The following is a 15,512-nucleotide window of genomic DNA, read 5'->3' on the forward strand; positions in this document are numbered from 1 at the left end:
TGAACTGGCTGCCTTTCGAAGCCAGAATACATCTGAAAATCGCCTGCATGACGCACAAAGCTGTCCACATGAGCTCACCAAACTATCTCACTCAGAAGCTGACAATCTCTGGTGGCTCTAGAAACACCAGAGGCACAAACAATCTTCTGCTGAAGCCTCGTAGATTCCGGAAGGAAAAAACTTATAAACGCTCCTTCTCAGGAATGGCACCCAGGATTTGGAACTCACTCCCCCCTGAAACGAGGCTTATTTCCTCCACTACACTGTTTAAGAAAGAAGTAAAAGCTATATTCATGGCTAAATACACCTGAAGTGCTATTCTGAACATTGTTAAGACTCCGCACTGTTCTGTACTCCTTGTTTGACCCCGTGGCTTATTTGTTTTATATGTATTAATGATTTATGTGATTTTCTTGGCTACCACGAGTTTGTACTACTAGCATTTTTACTTACCTGTTTGACTATGTTCCCTCATGCTCCCCTTTTCTATGTGAAGCGCTCTGATATCTGTAAAGATCTTGTTCGCGCTATACAAAACTTTCAAAATAAATAAATAAATAAATGGTCAGTCACAACTACGTTCTATAATGCTATGAGGCTGGACGTTACAAAACCTACATTCAGACTATGTGCCTTGGCGCCTAATCAACACCACGTCACTGTTTTCAGAATTTAATCTCACTGATAGATCAATCTGGCACAGAGGGGAGCAGACTATATGGTGCTGCACATTGAAAAACTGGAAAGATTGCCATTAACTGTCGCTGAAAGACCAGCCTCAGAATGGATAATACACTGAACAATCACTCTGCCTATTACAATTTTCCATTTTCAGTATTGCTTAAAACATATACCAGCAGGCACATATGAAAGGTTGGGTAAAGAATACATCAAGACATCCTGGGACTTACCATACACACAGATGTTGGAGTGGGGGGAAATAAGTGTTTCTTAGTGGTAAAAATTGTGAAAACGCACTAAGCGGTTCTCTCCTTTGCCAGGGTATTAATTTACACAGGGCCTGCGATGGTTCCTCTAACAACTTATCCTGCCACCTGCAAGGTTCACCAGCTGCAGTGATTGATCCAATTTTTGGACAACTTTCTAATGGAAGTTACCTCATGTTGAATGATCACAGCTGCTGTGGCATGTTGCCAGGTTTGCCCTATCTCGTAACTGTGTCAGCCAGGGTCACTTGCTGTATGCAAGTATTGTTTCCAAAAACGAAGACAGACTGGGAGTCGCAACTTTGGCCTTCACTGAACATATCTGCTATACGAATTGATACTTTAAGCAGAATGAAAGCCATTCTTTTGCAAAAAAATGTGTCATTGACCTCGGCCAAAGAGACGTATGATCTAAAAGTCGCAAGGACTTCTGCAGAGATACATGCCTTTTAACAACAAATTGCCCTATACAGTTCTCAGAAATGTTAAGTCGTATCTTAAACATGTCTGATACGAACGGTATGGTACATGTATTTAAGACAGTTTTTTCGGGACTGTTGGCACCTTTTGAAGCAGTCCTAGGCATATTTCCAAACTTCGTGCACTCTGTGTTTGGCGGACTGCCTCTCGTTCTGGGACTCGCAGCAGGGATACTATTTTTGCTCCTACTGCGCCGATATGGCAATCCAAATAACCAGCGATACCCAGTTCACCGTGGAGAACACTCTACTCGTGATGAAGTGTTGTGAGCGCATAGTCCAAATTTTGGGATTAACTCATTTAAGAGAATTGAATACTACATGGTTTATGTCATTTAGACCAATCTGGCAAGATTGCATCTTACTTGTTCTACGATACCTGCTATGCGGAGAAGAATGCGTGTTAGACATCTATCTCACACTCCCATTAGTCCTGCCAAGGGATGTTGATATTTTGCTAGGACCAGTAACGGCTCATGCACTGTGTTGTCCCCAACGGCTACCAATCCTGATGACAGCATTCATTGAGATCTCACAGACGCACCATGCTACTGCTGAGGTACGAGTGGAAAGCGGCACACAGGTTCCTTCAAATTCAAACATTGCTAATGCTACTAACGCAGACGGCGATGCTTCACATCTATGTGCGATTGATCAACTTAACGAGGTAATCCAACTTTCACCTACAATGGTAGACAAATTCTTTACAGACTTAGAAGACTTGATGTTTTCCCCAAACAATAACACTGACTTTTGATTTGGCACACAGTGTCTGAGAGACTCCGAATTTGACCTTCATTTTTTTTAATTTTTTCAAAACAAAGTTTCTAACTTTGGAACTCTTTTTTCTATGATTAATTTTTGTTTTCCAAATTTGTACTTTTTCATTTTTTGGCACAAATTAATCTGCTTAAAGTAGAACTATTCATAGAGAACCAGAATTCTTTGAAAAATCTTCCAAGTAAGACAATATTTGACCTTGTCCACATTCAACAAGTTTATATATTCTGCCATGAATTGGTCTCGACTTTTTCTTCTGTATTTAAGAGCCATTTCATAAATGTATTTTTGTGTTTCATTCGGATAGCATTTTCAAGTATCAAATGATCTGCTTTGAATGAAACATTGCTTCAAATGCGTACAGCACAAATGCTTTTTTTGTGTACAACCAATTCTAATGCATTTTTTATGTATTTTGGGTGGGTTTTTAACATATCATGTTTAGATATGTTTTATGTGTTTAGAACTTAGTAATGTCGTACTTAAGAAAGTGGAGTGGGTGTTGTGTGGTGTTTTAGGCCCTGAGTGAATTTTCCCGATTCATGACCTTATATAGGTACAATTCACACTGCCCTTATATAGGCATAGAAATCAAGCCCTTATTTAGGCAAAGCCTACTCCACCGTCTCCAGACAGTCCAAAATGCCGCAGTCCGTCTGGTCTGCGGCATCTCCCTACGAGAGCATATCTCCCCCTACCGGAAAAAACTACATTGGCTGCCAGTCCAAAAAAGAGCAGAATTAAAGCCCTCACACTCGCCCATAGGGCAAAAAAAGGAAAGGGCTCTGCATATCTTGTCTCCTGCCTCCGCCCCTACAGTAATGCTCGCCTTCTCCGTTGTAGCTCTAAACATCTCCTCGCCACAATTAGATTAAAAAAAACACGTTCTGGAGGGAAAACCTTCCAAGTCTCCGCTTCCTCTCATTGGAACAGACTTCCCATCTCCATTCGGATGATACAGGAAGAACTCCCCTTCTGTAGAGCGCTCAAAACCTTCCTTTTCTGCTAAAAACTTCTCCCCAGTTTCTGATCCAGCTTAGTATACCCAGAAGCGCCGGGACACCCCGTTGGGGTAGCTGTGCGCTATATAAAATTCACAAATAATAATAATAATAATAATAAAGCCCATGCTGCCCAAATACAGGCATGGCTACTTCCACCCGTACCAAACATCACAACGATTTCTTGGAAAACCGGCTTAAACAGTAAGGGAACTTTCCCTTGCTTGAATATTGATTTCTCCAAGAACTCAGTTACTTACAATGAACAACTATTCCCCAGGGGTTCATTATGACGTTCATATGCCCGACTTTACGTCAAACTATGGCATTCCTAAACACCTTCAAGGTATAAATATACCTTCACTTGCTGTGGCAAACTACGGTGGTTTGGAGCTGTTCGTCTATCTACTTGCCCGATACAGCTCGCTACAGCAAGTGCCGAAGGATGCAGACTCTCCAGCTGACGCACTGATCAGGAAGCTGCCCTGCTCCTGACGAGAATCCAGCTCCAGTGTTTCCGGCACCCCTTGCGGGATGTTGGGAAATCGAGTCCTGAGACTGAGATACCAGACCTCCTTCATTCTAACCAAGGTATGGAGCTGATTAGAACCTAGAGGAACCTTTGGTAGATTCTTGGCAAAGAAAACTAAAACCTATACTACACAATACCTACTTCTTCAAGCGTACTAGACTTAGGTTAGGTACATTGGGGTAGGCGTATTTTCGAAGCACCAGGGAGTATTTTAGCCTGTGTATTTATGTATGTATTTGTATATGGCTTAGAAACCATATAATGCTCTTACAGTAATATTGTATATTACTATTTACGCTGTACGCATTATACTTTGAAGTCTGCCTAACGATTGTAGCAGTTCACTTCTCTTGCATGAGAAAGAAGACTGTTCAATAAACCTTTTATTGAAAAAGCCTGTCTCTCTATTTCTCTGCAACTCTGTAGAAACTAAGCATGCACGATTGACTGAGTGAAATACTTATCTATTGGTTCCGCGACTCTAAGAGATATATTCTTATTCTTGGGAAACAAAGTTGTCATGATTATGCGGTGGTCAGAAACTAATCCCTTCTTGTGTATTCGAGAAAGTTTCTAGTGACCTCTGAGTTCGCTGGCACACACACAATTAAGTTTTCGATAGAGGCCTAGTTGACCTCAGTCCTATCTCAATTCTATAGGATATATTATTCCAATGAGCAGAGCCTATTGGGAATATAGGAACTACACTACAGGAAAACATGGATTTGTCTCAGTTAACCCTTTTAGTATGGAAGCTAACCGAAGAAATTCAGGAACTAAGGTAGGAAAACCAGGCCCTTAGACAAGAGCTGGATAGAACCCGAACAGAATTTACTAATTGGAGAGACTCACAACCAGGAGAAAATGAACCTATCATTGCTCCCGGTAAATTTGGTCCCTCATCTTTTTTTTCCCCTAGTACATAAGGCCCTAACAATGATCAGAACCTGCAAGTCACCGTGGTAACTCCAATCCCAGTTCCCTTGGCAAACCCGGAACGATTTACTGGCGGTAGTAGTCATTTTACTACTTTTCTGAGCCAATGCCAGTTACACTTTTTATGTAAACTGCAGGTTTTTTCCACCGACACTTCCAAGATAGCTTTCATCATCTCTTATTTAGGAGGCGTGTCGCCCACCTGGGCTATGCCTTTGGTTGACACAAATGAAACTTTATTGCACAATCTAGCTGCTTTTAAAACAGCTATGTCCAGTTTACTTGCCAAACATGTTTTTATTCAAGCATCCGATAACGAGCGTTTAAATCTACGCCAGGGGTCCAAGGATCTTTAACCTATGTAACAAATTTCAACAGATTGTTATCAGAAACACACTGGCCGGAGGAGAAAAGAATATTTTTATTCTATCGGGCCTTAGAGATGAATTAAAAGATTCTTTGGCACACATTGTTAATTTGCCTGAGGACTACGCAGAATTTCCTGCATGTGTAAACGGTCTTGGCATGTACACGTGAATTACTTGGGAAAGATCTAAGGCCCAAATCACCTTCACATGCACACGTGAGAAAACCTGAGACCCAAAGCTATTTAAACTCCACCAACTTGGTTCCCGATGCTTTGCTTCGTGCCTAAACACTCACCTGACTCCGGACCTGGGTGGCAGATCATCCGAAGCTTTTCAGTGCTCCACCCTGCTTCCTTCCCTGTCTTCACTCAGAGTCTTCGGCTGTGTTCTTGCTGTTCGGAGCACATTTAAGACGTTCCTTCCGGTTTCTGAATTTCCGGCTCCAAATCCTCTCCCAGCACGGTTTCCGATTTCCTGCAAAAGAGAAAAGAAAAGAGATTCAACAAAGGGTTGCCAAGCAACACCACGCTCTGAATGGTAAAGCGTTAGCATGCTTGAACACATACCAGTAAGAATTTAAACTTTATCAGAACTGTGGCAGACCTCTTGACCTTCTATAAATCAAGAGAACGTTTTGAAACTCTTCCTGAAACAATCCAAGGACTTTAAGGACATTGAGTAAGTGAAGACTGTTAAAGTAAAACGGACATTTGTGTAAATACCTTGAGTCTGATTAGAAGACTGAAAGGGAACAGAGAGCTTGATTGTTATTATCATTTATATATATTTAATGTGAAATTACGGAGCAAATATTGTAAAGGAAATCAGTAACACTTGTGATAATTTGAGCACACAGATTATTAGTGCACCTGTAGTGTTTTTTTTGTTTATTCTTTCTTTTAGTTTCAAGATTCCTTTTGAGAAATGGTCAAGGGTAATTAAGAGTTCCAAAGGAGATGTTTGACCTAAAGTAGTGATTTAGGGTGTTCAGATTAATCGGGTACATTTATCAGATTATACACGAGCTGAAAACTGAAGCCCAGTAACACTTTGCCTTTCTCGAGAGATATTCTACACAACTGAATTGTCAAGTCGGTCTACAAGAATCCAGTGTGTCTTCTCTTTTCTCTCGTCCCTATTTCCCCCCCCCCTCCCCTGGGGTTCGATCAGGGCGGCAAGTGAATACTATCCTTGCCTCTCTGATGGAGTTCAGAGGGAGTTTGGTAATAGCAGCATCAAGGAAGGAACAAACCGGAGTACAGGTGGGTGAATTCGTGACACCCTGGGCCCCGGGGACCGCCACCTCCAAGGGGCTTTGGGGGGCCGCGCAGCCCCCATTCTAGAGCCCTTGATGGCCTGGGGACCATCAACCCCTAGAGCCAGCTGCAATGTCTCCCGCTATGCCATAGCAAACTCTGCTTTGCTCCTTGGAAGCGAGAGCAGGAAACCTGCTCTCGCTTCCAAGAAGCAAAGCAGAATTGCTTTTCGGCAAGGGGAGCTGCATGTTAGCAGCTCCCCTTGCCCAAAAGCAATTATGGCTCCCGCAGGAGGCGAGGAGCCGGCAGGGACCGTGGGGGCATTGGGGCTCCCTCCAAATTAAGGGTCAGCCCCTGGGGATGGGGTCCCTGGGGCCAGAAATGGCATTGGAGGGGGGGGCCACAAAGCCCCCTCTCCTTTAGTTTAGATTTTTTTTTAATGGAACGGCAGCCCTGGGGGATGTGGTCCCCGGGGCTAGAGGTGGCCCAGGGGAGTGAGGCCACGCTGCCCCCCTCCCGGCAATTTTTTTTTTTACACAAGGCCAGGTCCTGGGGGATTGGGTCCCCGGGGTCACAAGTGACCCAGGGGACCCTCTCCCTGCAAAAAAATAAATAAAACAAGGCCAGGCCCCGGGGGATGTGGTCCCCGGGGCCAATAGTGGCCCAGGGAAGCGAGCCCACACGGCCCCCTTCCTGTTTTTTTAAATGCTCAGACCCTGGGAGATGAGATCCCCAGGGCCCAAAAAATGTTAATAGAAGGCGGGCCACACAGCCCCCTCCTAAAAAACGAAAAAGAAAACCGAAGCTGGATCTCGCCGAAGGCCCCGCCCCCTCCCTGCACCACTTGAAAACACGCCTTCTGGCGTGTTTTGGGTTGGGGGATGAAGTCCCCTCGCATCTTATGGGTCCTTAGGGGCCAAATAGCCCACCAGGTACCTCCAGCAAGCACCACACAGTGGGATTGCTGAGAGGTGGTCCGAGGCCACGTCTTTTTTTACACCACTTTGCAAACGCGCCTTGTGGCGCATTGCTGATGGGACAATGAGGTTCTGTTGTGTCCTGGGGCCCTAAGGACTAAAGTGAACTTCATCCCCTGAGCAGCAGTGCGCCAGGAGTCGCGTTTGCAGAATGGTGTAAAAAGGTGGCATGGCTTTGAACACTCTCAGCAATCCAGCTGTATGGGGCTTACTGGAGGTAACAGGAGGGCTAGTTGACCCTGAGGGACAGGGCACTGTCGCAATTAAAGCTCACATGTGATTATTGGCAGTGGTCTGCATTTTCTGAGACTCTGGCTTTACTGCCTCACTGATGAGTGATCCTATCCACTTACGGGTACTCACTGACACCCAATGTGCTCCTCGGCCCTTCCCTCTACACTCAAAGATATCAATTTATAATAGGATCTTCCAGTTAAGCCATAGGCTAGTTAGTAAATTCTCTCTCTCTCAATCTATGCAGCCTCCATTTGTAACTGCTTTGACTGCCTACTCTTTGGAGTGCAGCACGTTGGCAATCAAAGTCTTGTATCGATCATGATTACTGGACTATTTATACTTCACAGATGTGCCTGCGATTACTCTGTGGCATACTTTTTCCCCAAAACAGCAGTCTACAGACAGCATTTCCTTGTGAGAACTAGTTGGCACTGAAAGTCGATGTATCATTCTATTGTGAGGTAACTTCAAACTGTTTATCCTGAGTTTTTTTAATGGATCAATATTGCTGCTTTTTCTTTATTCCCACCACCTACAAGTGGTGTAATTGTTTTGATTTTCATTAGTAAATCCCGTACAAAAGACATTGCTACCTGCGCCTGGTTATAGTATTCATGAAAAGTACGTCAATTTATGAGAAAAAAACCTTTAACATCACAAATTCCTTCAATGCAGCCTTTCTTCTCATTCCACTTTACTTTCTCTCCTTACATGTCTCTCACGAAAGTGGGCCCTCTTCTATCCTTTTCAGCCTCTCATTCCCTCACTCTAGTGGTCCTTCATGCTCTTACTTTATCTCTTACTTTCTCTTTCTAGCTTCTCACTTTCTTTTTCCCGTATTATCCCACTGTTTTCTTTTAACTCTTCCTCTTTTTCAACAGCCTTTTTTTCTTTCAATCTTGTTTTTTTCTCACTCTTTTTCTTCTTGCTTTTACTTTTTGTCTCGCTGTCGGTTGTATTTTCGCTCTCTTGATCTTGTTCTCTTCTAGCCCTGCTGCTCTTTTTATCCCTCTGTTCTTCTCTCATCCTCATCTTTGTCTCCTTTTATCTCTCTCTTTATTTTTGCCTTATTTGCTTTTCTTCTGAACCATTGTCTGCATCACCCTCTTTCTGTCCTCTTTTTCACTCTGTTCTCTGATACTTTTGGGTTTCCTCTTGCTCTCCCTTCTCATCTTTCTCACCATCCACCCTACTTGCAGAGTGTGCACCTTTAAGCACTCTGAATAAGGGGGACATCATATCTGACAATCTCTGGCTAATATCCATCATCTCAACATCTAAATGCAAACCTTTGACTTTTTCACTCTATTCTATAATTCCCTTGATTTTGCGGTCACTTTCATGTTAATGTGTTTCTCTTTTGCTCTGGTTCTTACCCTATTTCATTCTCTCGTGCTATTTCTCACTTAGTTTTCACATTCTCTTAGTCTATCTTTCTATCTCTTTTGCTATTTTGGTCACACATAAGACTACCAGATTTTGAAAACAACAAAAAAACTGTATATTTTAAAAAATCTAAAAGAAGGACGACTATTTTACATCAACTGAGGGGTACGGGATGACAGTGCTTATCAACATCGAAATGCCAAGGAAATAAATAAAATGTCATTTTAAACACCGTTTCATACCTGCTAATTAAATTGCTTTCTGATCACAGAAACTAGCCAGTTCTCCAATGGAATACATAAAAATGTGCCTCTTTCAGCTAGCCCTCTATGAAAACAGGGACACAAGACAAATTTCTTGAAATTTGAAAAACTGGTGTTGTCCTGGGAAATCCGGGGCACCTGGTCACCCTAATCACACATGCACTTCATAACCTTTGTTTCTCCTTTGCTGTTTCTCGTTCTGTTTTTCTACAACATCCACTCTTTTTTATATCCCCATTTTCTCTCTTGCTTTGTTTTCTTATCTATATTCTCTGCATAGCAGGTTTCAAAGAGGCCCTTACGGATTGCAGAGTTGAAAGGGTCTTATCTAATGTATGGTTCATATGAGGGAAGATGGAGTCACATGAGGGCACATAAATGTAAACAGCACAGTGCAACCAACTCTCAAGGCACTGAAGGTTAGGGGTCAAAGTGCAAAATGCTCCTAGGACAGAAAACATAGGCACATCTATTATTAGTGCAGCAGGCACAGTGGCACCAGGGCTGAAGAAGAGGTAAGAGCCGGGGGCGTGGCCAAGCCAGAGACCAAGATGGTCGCTCGGCTTTGAAGCTCCGCCAGCAGTCGTTGCAACAACGTGATGTCCCGCTATCCAGCGAGGCTACCGGGCAGGGAAAAGACGCCATAATGCAGTGGAAGGGATCCTGATTAAAAGTCTCCCTGCGGTGCTGCGAGAAAACCACCGGAACTGCAGAAATCGGCGACTCCAGGCGGACGGACGACTTTCAAGATGGCGGCATCGACGATATGAGGAGACTCCGGGTGCGGCAGCGGAGGGACTGAGCCAGCAGCTGGGGTGCTGCGAGTCACCGGGCCACGGGCCGGATCGTTGAGCGGCCACAATCTGGGCAAAGCGGCGCTCGGTACTGGCGGGAGGTCCGTTTGACCTTCGGCGGTCTGAGCGCGGCACTCTTATGTCTGCGCTGATCGTAGGGGCACACAGGGACGGTGCCTGTGATTGCTCCCCCGTCGACACCTGGTACAGCATTTCCAAAGCACCCTTGGGGATCTCCTCCCCGCATATGCACTCGCTCGGCCGCGGCCTGCGCTGTTCTCCCTCTCTTCTCCCGCAGGGCTCCGTTTTTGTAAGGCTTCCTGGCATGTCTGCGCTGCTCCCGGAGCGAAAAACTGAATCCAAACCTCAGCAGTGTCTCCGCCCCAGCCACCAATTTATGCTGCAGCAAACTTGAAACATTAACTGCCCACTGCACATTGCCTTGTCTTCAAACAACCTGCTTCGTGGAAGTACTGTGCCTCGACCACTACTGCGCCACAAGCTCCATTATGGGAGACAATAGTGAAATACCCAAAACCTCCCCTGTTGCCAGGAAAATACAAACACGGGTTAGATGCCCATTCCTTGCTGATCAGTTCTGCTTGCCTAATCTCTGTTCGCCAGCTACTTGCACCTGCTCGGCGGCCATAACCAGAAGACTCTGTCATTGGGCTTAATTAATACTTGGCAGGTGGAACTACGGTATGGGCCGCAAAGACCCCAAACAGTGCCTTCTCCCGTTCGAAAAGGTACCGAAGTGGCACAAGAAGCCCCTGACAAGATGGCAGAAAGTGGCCAGAAAGAAACAACACCAGAGGTTGATACCAACCAATTAGGTTCCCTGCTACAAGAGATGAGAGCGGGGTTCAGAGCCCTAGATGAGCGCTTTGATGCCCTAGATAAGCACATGGCGGATCTGGGATCGAAGATCCAAGTTCACGACAGAAAAATCGACGTGGTGGAATCGCATACATCAGATCTAGGAGATGGAACGGCGCAATCCTTGAAAAGGCTCGGCCGAATGGAACGTTACCTCAAAGTCGTCGCGATCAAGAAAGAGGACTTAGAGGTGCGCAGTCGCCAAAATAACGTGCACATTTTGGGTGTTCCGGAATCGACAGCCACTGGTCGCATGGACACCTTGGTAGAAACAATCCTGATAGACTTGTTTTGTAGAGAAGTCTTCACTATGGGCTTTGTGATAGGACGCGCTCTTAGATCACTAGGTCCAAGGCCCAATCCTGGATGCCCGCCCAGACCCATCACTGCCCGTGTCATGAACTTTAGGGATTGAGACACGGCCCTGCGCCTGGCACGAGAACGGAGCGAAACGGTATGCAGGGCTCCAAGCTGTCCCTATACCCAGACTTTACAATCATGGTACAGGAGGCCAGGCGGAAATACACTGGAGTTAAGGCAACACTCAAATCTAGGACTGCTCTATCCAGCTCGGTTACGTGTTGAGATCAATGGGAGAGCCCGTGTCTTTGACAATCCTACGGAGGTGCAGGAGTTCTGTCACTCTTACAAACTTAACAACAAACGCCCAGCTGAGGACAAAAGACTTCCCCCTCCGCAGAGTGGTTCAGACGCCAGCATGGAACTATTCTCGGGATCTGGGCACGGCTAAACTGTTAATATGGCCTTTCTTTACATGGAGAATTTAATAAGTTGGGATTTCATTCAATCACTTTATAGTATCATTTTTTATTGCCACATAGCTGTAGGGCCGCTGCCACCACCCCTAATGGTGTTCACCTTATAATTGTTGTGTGAATTTAGTAAGTACTATTTATGGTTATTTTTCAGCGATGCAGAGGAACTATTATTACTGCACTGTTTTTGGATAGTAATGGTTTTGCCTCTCTGGTAGGGTGGGGAGGCTGGGTGCGGGGTGAGGCTGGGACATTGTTTAGCTACACTGAGACGTTCTTAGGTACACACTTGGATGTAACTGGCAAGTACGCACGGTTGATTTTCATTAAGCACTCATTTTTACCACCACCATGGCTCAGTTAGGGCGTAATTCTGTACCCTCAGATGGGGTTTTGGTGACATGGAACTTCCGCGGCCTGAACAACACTCGCAAGAAAAGGAAGATAACACAGTATTTACTACGTCACAGGGTAGATGTAGCTTTCTTACAGGAAACTCATCTGCCTCCTAGTGATCAGGCCCACTTTGCCGCAAATTGGGGAACACATCGCTATTTTGCCAACTTCAGCAACTTCGCAAGGGGCACTGCCATTCTTATACATAAACGACTCCCCTTCCATTTGCATTCTGTAATATGTGACAGTGAAGGCAGGTATATCACTGTCCTGGGTACGTTAATGGGTCACAGGGTGGCATTGGTCTGTGTGTATGACCCCAATAGCGACTCCCCAGACTTTTATTATACCCTACTCTCTAAACTGGTGCAGCTAGGCCCGGTTCCCCTTTTACTGGGGGGTGATTTTAATATAGTCCAGGACCAGTCACTTGACACCACTTCGAGAGCACTAGATCCCAAACCGAGAGCACGAAAGGCATTGAGCTCGCTTTGCGATCAATTCTCCTTAATTGACATCGGTCATACGCAAAACCCGCATAGCACTGACTATACTCACTACACTGGCAGTCATAACACATGGACGAGGCTCGACTATTGGCTGGCATCCCCAGAATTTATCAGCTGGTGTCATGTGATCCGGAGGCTTCCTCGCACATATTCTGCAAGGGGATAGGCGGCAGGGGCTTGTGCTGAAGTTTGCGAGCAGTGGGATTCCGGTGCGAATGGGCTCATTTCCACTCATGAAGAGTTCAAAAGCTTCATTTAGGAGCCCACCGAACCACAGCAAGGTTCTAGGGCCTGAGAGGCACAATTTGGGAGCAAGGAACGTGCTGAAGACTGGTCCAGGCACTTCCACAAAATGAATGGGAGGTCAGGAACAGCACCAGCCCTCACTGCACAAGCTTCTGTTGATTGTAAATACAAGAGCATGGCTTTAACCCGTTTATTGCGGTGGCAATTCCGCTGCGATGTGGGCGTTCGAATGCGCGTCCGGGGCCGTGTAGGCCAATGGACGTGCGCAACACTACTGAGGTAGTGCTTGCGACGGCTGTTGGCCAACGCACGCACGCAAGGGTTAAAAAAATATTTGCTGCAAACCCCAGATCAGCCAAATTAAAAGATGCTCATGTGGACACACTTGTGTCAAAAACTTATTTTATAGATGCGGTCAGCAAGTGGGTAAAGTCTGTGGTTGCGGTGGCTCAGGAGAAAGGTAAGAATGTGCAACTTGAGATTCGCGGACTACGGCGGCATTCAGAATCATGCCTGAAGCCTCCAAAAGCAGCCCGCCGGAGCCTGAGGAATTGTCAGTTCTGAGTTGCAAGCCGCAACAGTCGTTAGTCTACAGACCTGAGGACATGTGACTGGGAGCCCCAAGGCCACGACGACCCTCCAACCGCCTGGTCGCAGGGCATTGGATTTATTTAGGCATTTTTTATAGCGCATACTTTACCCAGCGGAGTCAGAGCGCTTTACAATAGAGCGAAGTATATAGGATTAGATATTATGGTAACATATTTACAGAGTATAAATCCACCAAAAATGACACGATACAAACTAAAGTTGGAGCGATTAGGGTTCCAAAAAAACACATTCCAGAGTTGAAGCGTAAGGACAAACTAGTCTCCAGTGAGGAACATGAAACAGTCAATGCCTCCAGGCTGTGTAGGTGTATTGTTTTGACCCCGCCCCCCCAGCCACTGACCACGCCCACGTGCCCCGCCCCCACATACACCAGACCCACAAGCCCCGGCCCCACATTCACTGCCCCCGCCCGAGTAGGAGCATTCACACCCACAGGCCCCGCCCCCAAATTCACTGACCCCACCCCCGGCAGAGGAGCATCCACACCCACGGGCCCCGCCCCCACAGGCCCCGCCCCCTCTCAGGAATCATACGTTAATGCTCTTCCGCCACTGCCTCGAGTCCTTGTCTCCCCTTACCTCTCTTGTGGTTTCGTGGGGGCAGTGTTGGCCTGGTGGAGGGGACACACCGAGGGCCCCACGTGACAACAAAGCGCGCGCTGGACAAGTGCCGCCCTGATCTGTAGCTGCGCATGCGCAGGACACTCAGTTTGTCACAAGTGCGCATGCGCAGGATGTCTGCTTGTTGTGGCCGCGCATGCGCTGAGAATAGCGGAGCCCATGAAACATAAAGAGTGTGTAATTGAGCAGCCCGCAGGGAAGCACGGCCTGGAGAGTCCAACCGAGAGGGGACGCAACTGGGAACGTCCACACTGTCTTCCATTCAGAAAAACTGAAAACCCCAGGACTTAACTAAGAGCGCGGGTTAAAGAGGTCTTGATGGGTTAACAACTGCGCATGCGCTGGTGACAGACACTGCGTCCCGCAGCGGAGCACGAGCTAAGAAGGGCCTTGGATTAACAACTGCGCATGCGCTGAGAACAGACACCTTCAAGAGGGCCTTGTATTAACAGCTGCGCATGCGCTGAGGACAGACACTGCTCCCGGGCCTTGGATTACCATGAGCTCCTCACTGCCATGCCAGGGACACTGCAGCAGCAGCTCCAAGCAGCAGGTAGAGGGAGCACAGAGGGGTGAGACTCTGAGACACACATGCAAACAATCAATCAATAAAATCTGTATTCGATCTCTTAAATACAGATCATAAAAGCACAATTTAAATCAGTGATCAACAACCAGCCCCAGTTCATAACAAGTTAAAATCCTATAGCAAGTAGAATTATCTAAAAAGAACATCAGATAATTTTTACAGGACATTTTATCCCATAAAGTGCATCATGTGCCTCATAGACCGAATCCAGTTAGTTTACATCAAATTACTCATTTCTGCATATAATTATTAGTTAAAACCAACCTCGCGCCTTTCTACTTTTCATACAGGCCCACAAAAAGGTGGCTACCACAGACAAAGGGATCAGGCAGAGATTTAAAGAAGTAACGTGCCACCTGGCATTGTTTAAAATTGTGGCGCTTTAAAATCGAAAGGATAAATTCTTCTCTTCCTGTATTATAAAACACACAGAACAAGACTAGGTGCAGGTCACATTGGGGGGAATGGTTGTGGGTGGGCACCGGCCTCCAGCAACAAAGCGCTCCCAGCGCTAGAGGTAAAATAAAGCGCTCCCAGCGCTATAACCAGAAAATAAAGCGCGACCAGGCGCAAATAACGCGCTTCCAAGCGCTAGGAGGCAATTCCAGCGCTCCCAGCGCTAGAGGACAGCACAAGTCCAGAGAAAGTCCTTGGAATGCAGCAAGATGGGGGGGCAAGGCTGGGCCAGGGCCCAGCTCACTGGGCCCTCCAGGCAGGAAGGCAGTCCCAAGTGGCGGTTCCTCCTGGCGCCAGCAGCAGCAGCAGCCCCCCTCAGTAAGATCAGGAAAGAACAACTTGCAAGGGGACACAGACACTTTTTATACTAATAAATCCTTTGTCTGTGTGCAGGGTGGGGGAAGAACCAGTCGCAGCTGGTCTGGGAGCACCCTTGATGTGCTCAGCCCCTCACTCTATTCACTAGGCAGGCT

The 15,512-nt window shown here is 46.2% G+C and overlaps 1 long non-coding RNA gene across 1 annotated transcript in view; it reads right to left on the minus strand.

The window, feature by feature from the left end:
- Nucleotides 1–15,512, minus strand: part of LOC144757364 (uncharacterized) — a 57,129-nt gene that overhangs the window by 38,386 nt on the left and 3,231 nt on the right. Inside the window, exon 3 of the long non-coding RNA XR_013595593.1 lies at nt 5,339–5,517. This is a non-coding gene — a long non-coding RNA (uncharacterized LOC144757364). The remainder of the gene's footprint in view (nt 1–5,338; nt 5,518–15,512) is intronic.

The sequence above is a fragment of the Lissotriton helveticus genome, chromosome 1_1 (genome assembly GCF_964261635.1).
Source record: "Lissotriton helveticus chromosome 1_1, aLisHel1.1, whole genome shotgun sequence".
In the NCBI taxonomy this organism is placed as follows: Eukaryota; Metazoa; Chordata; class Amphibia; order Caudata; family Salamandridae; genus Lissotriton; species Lissotriton helveticus.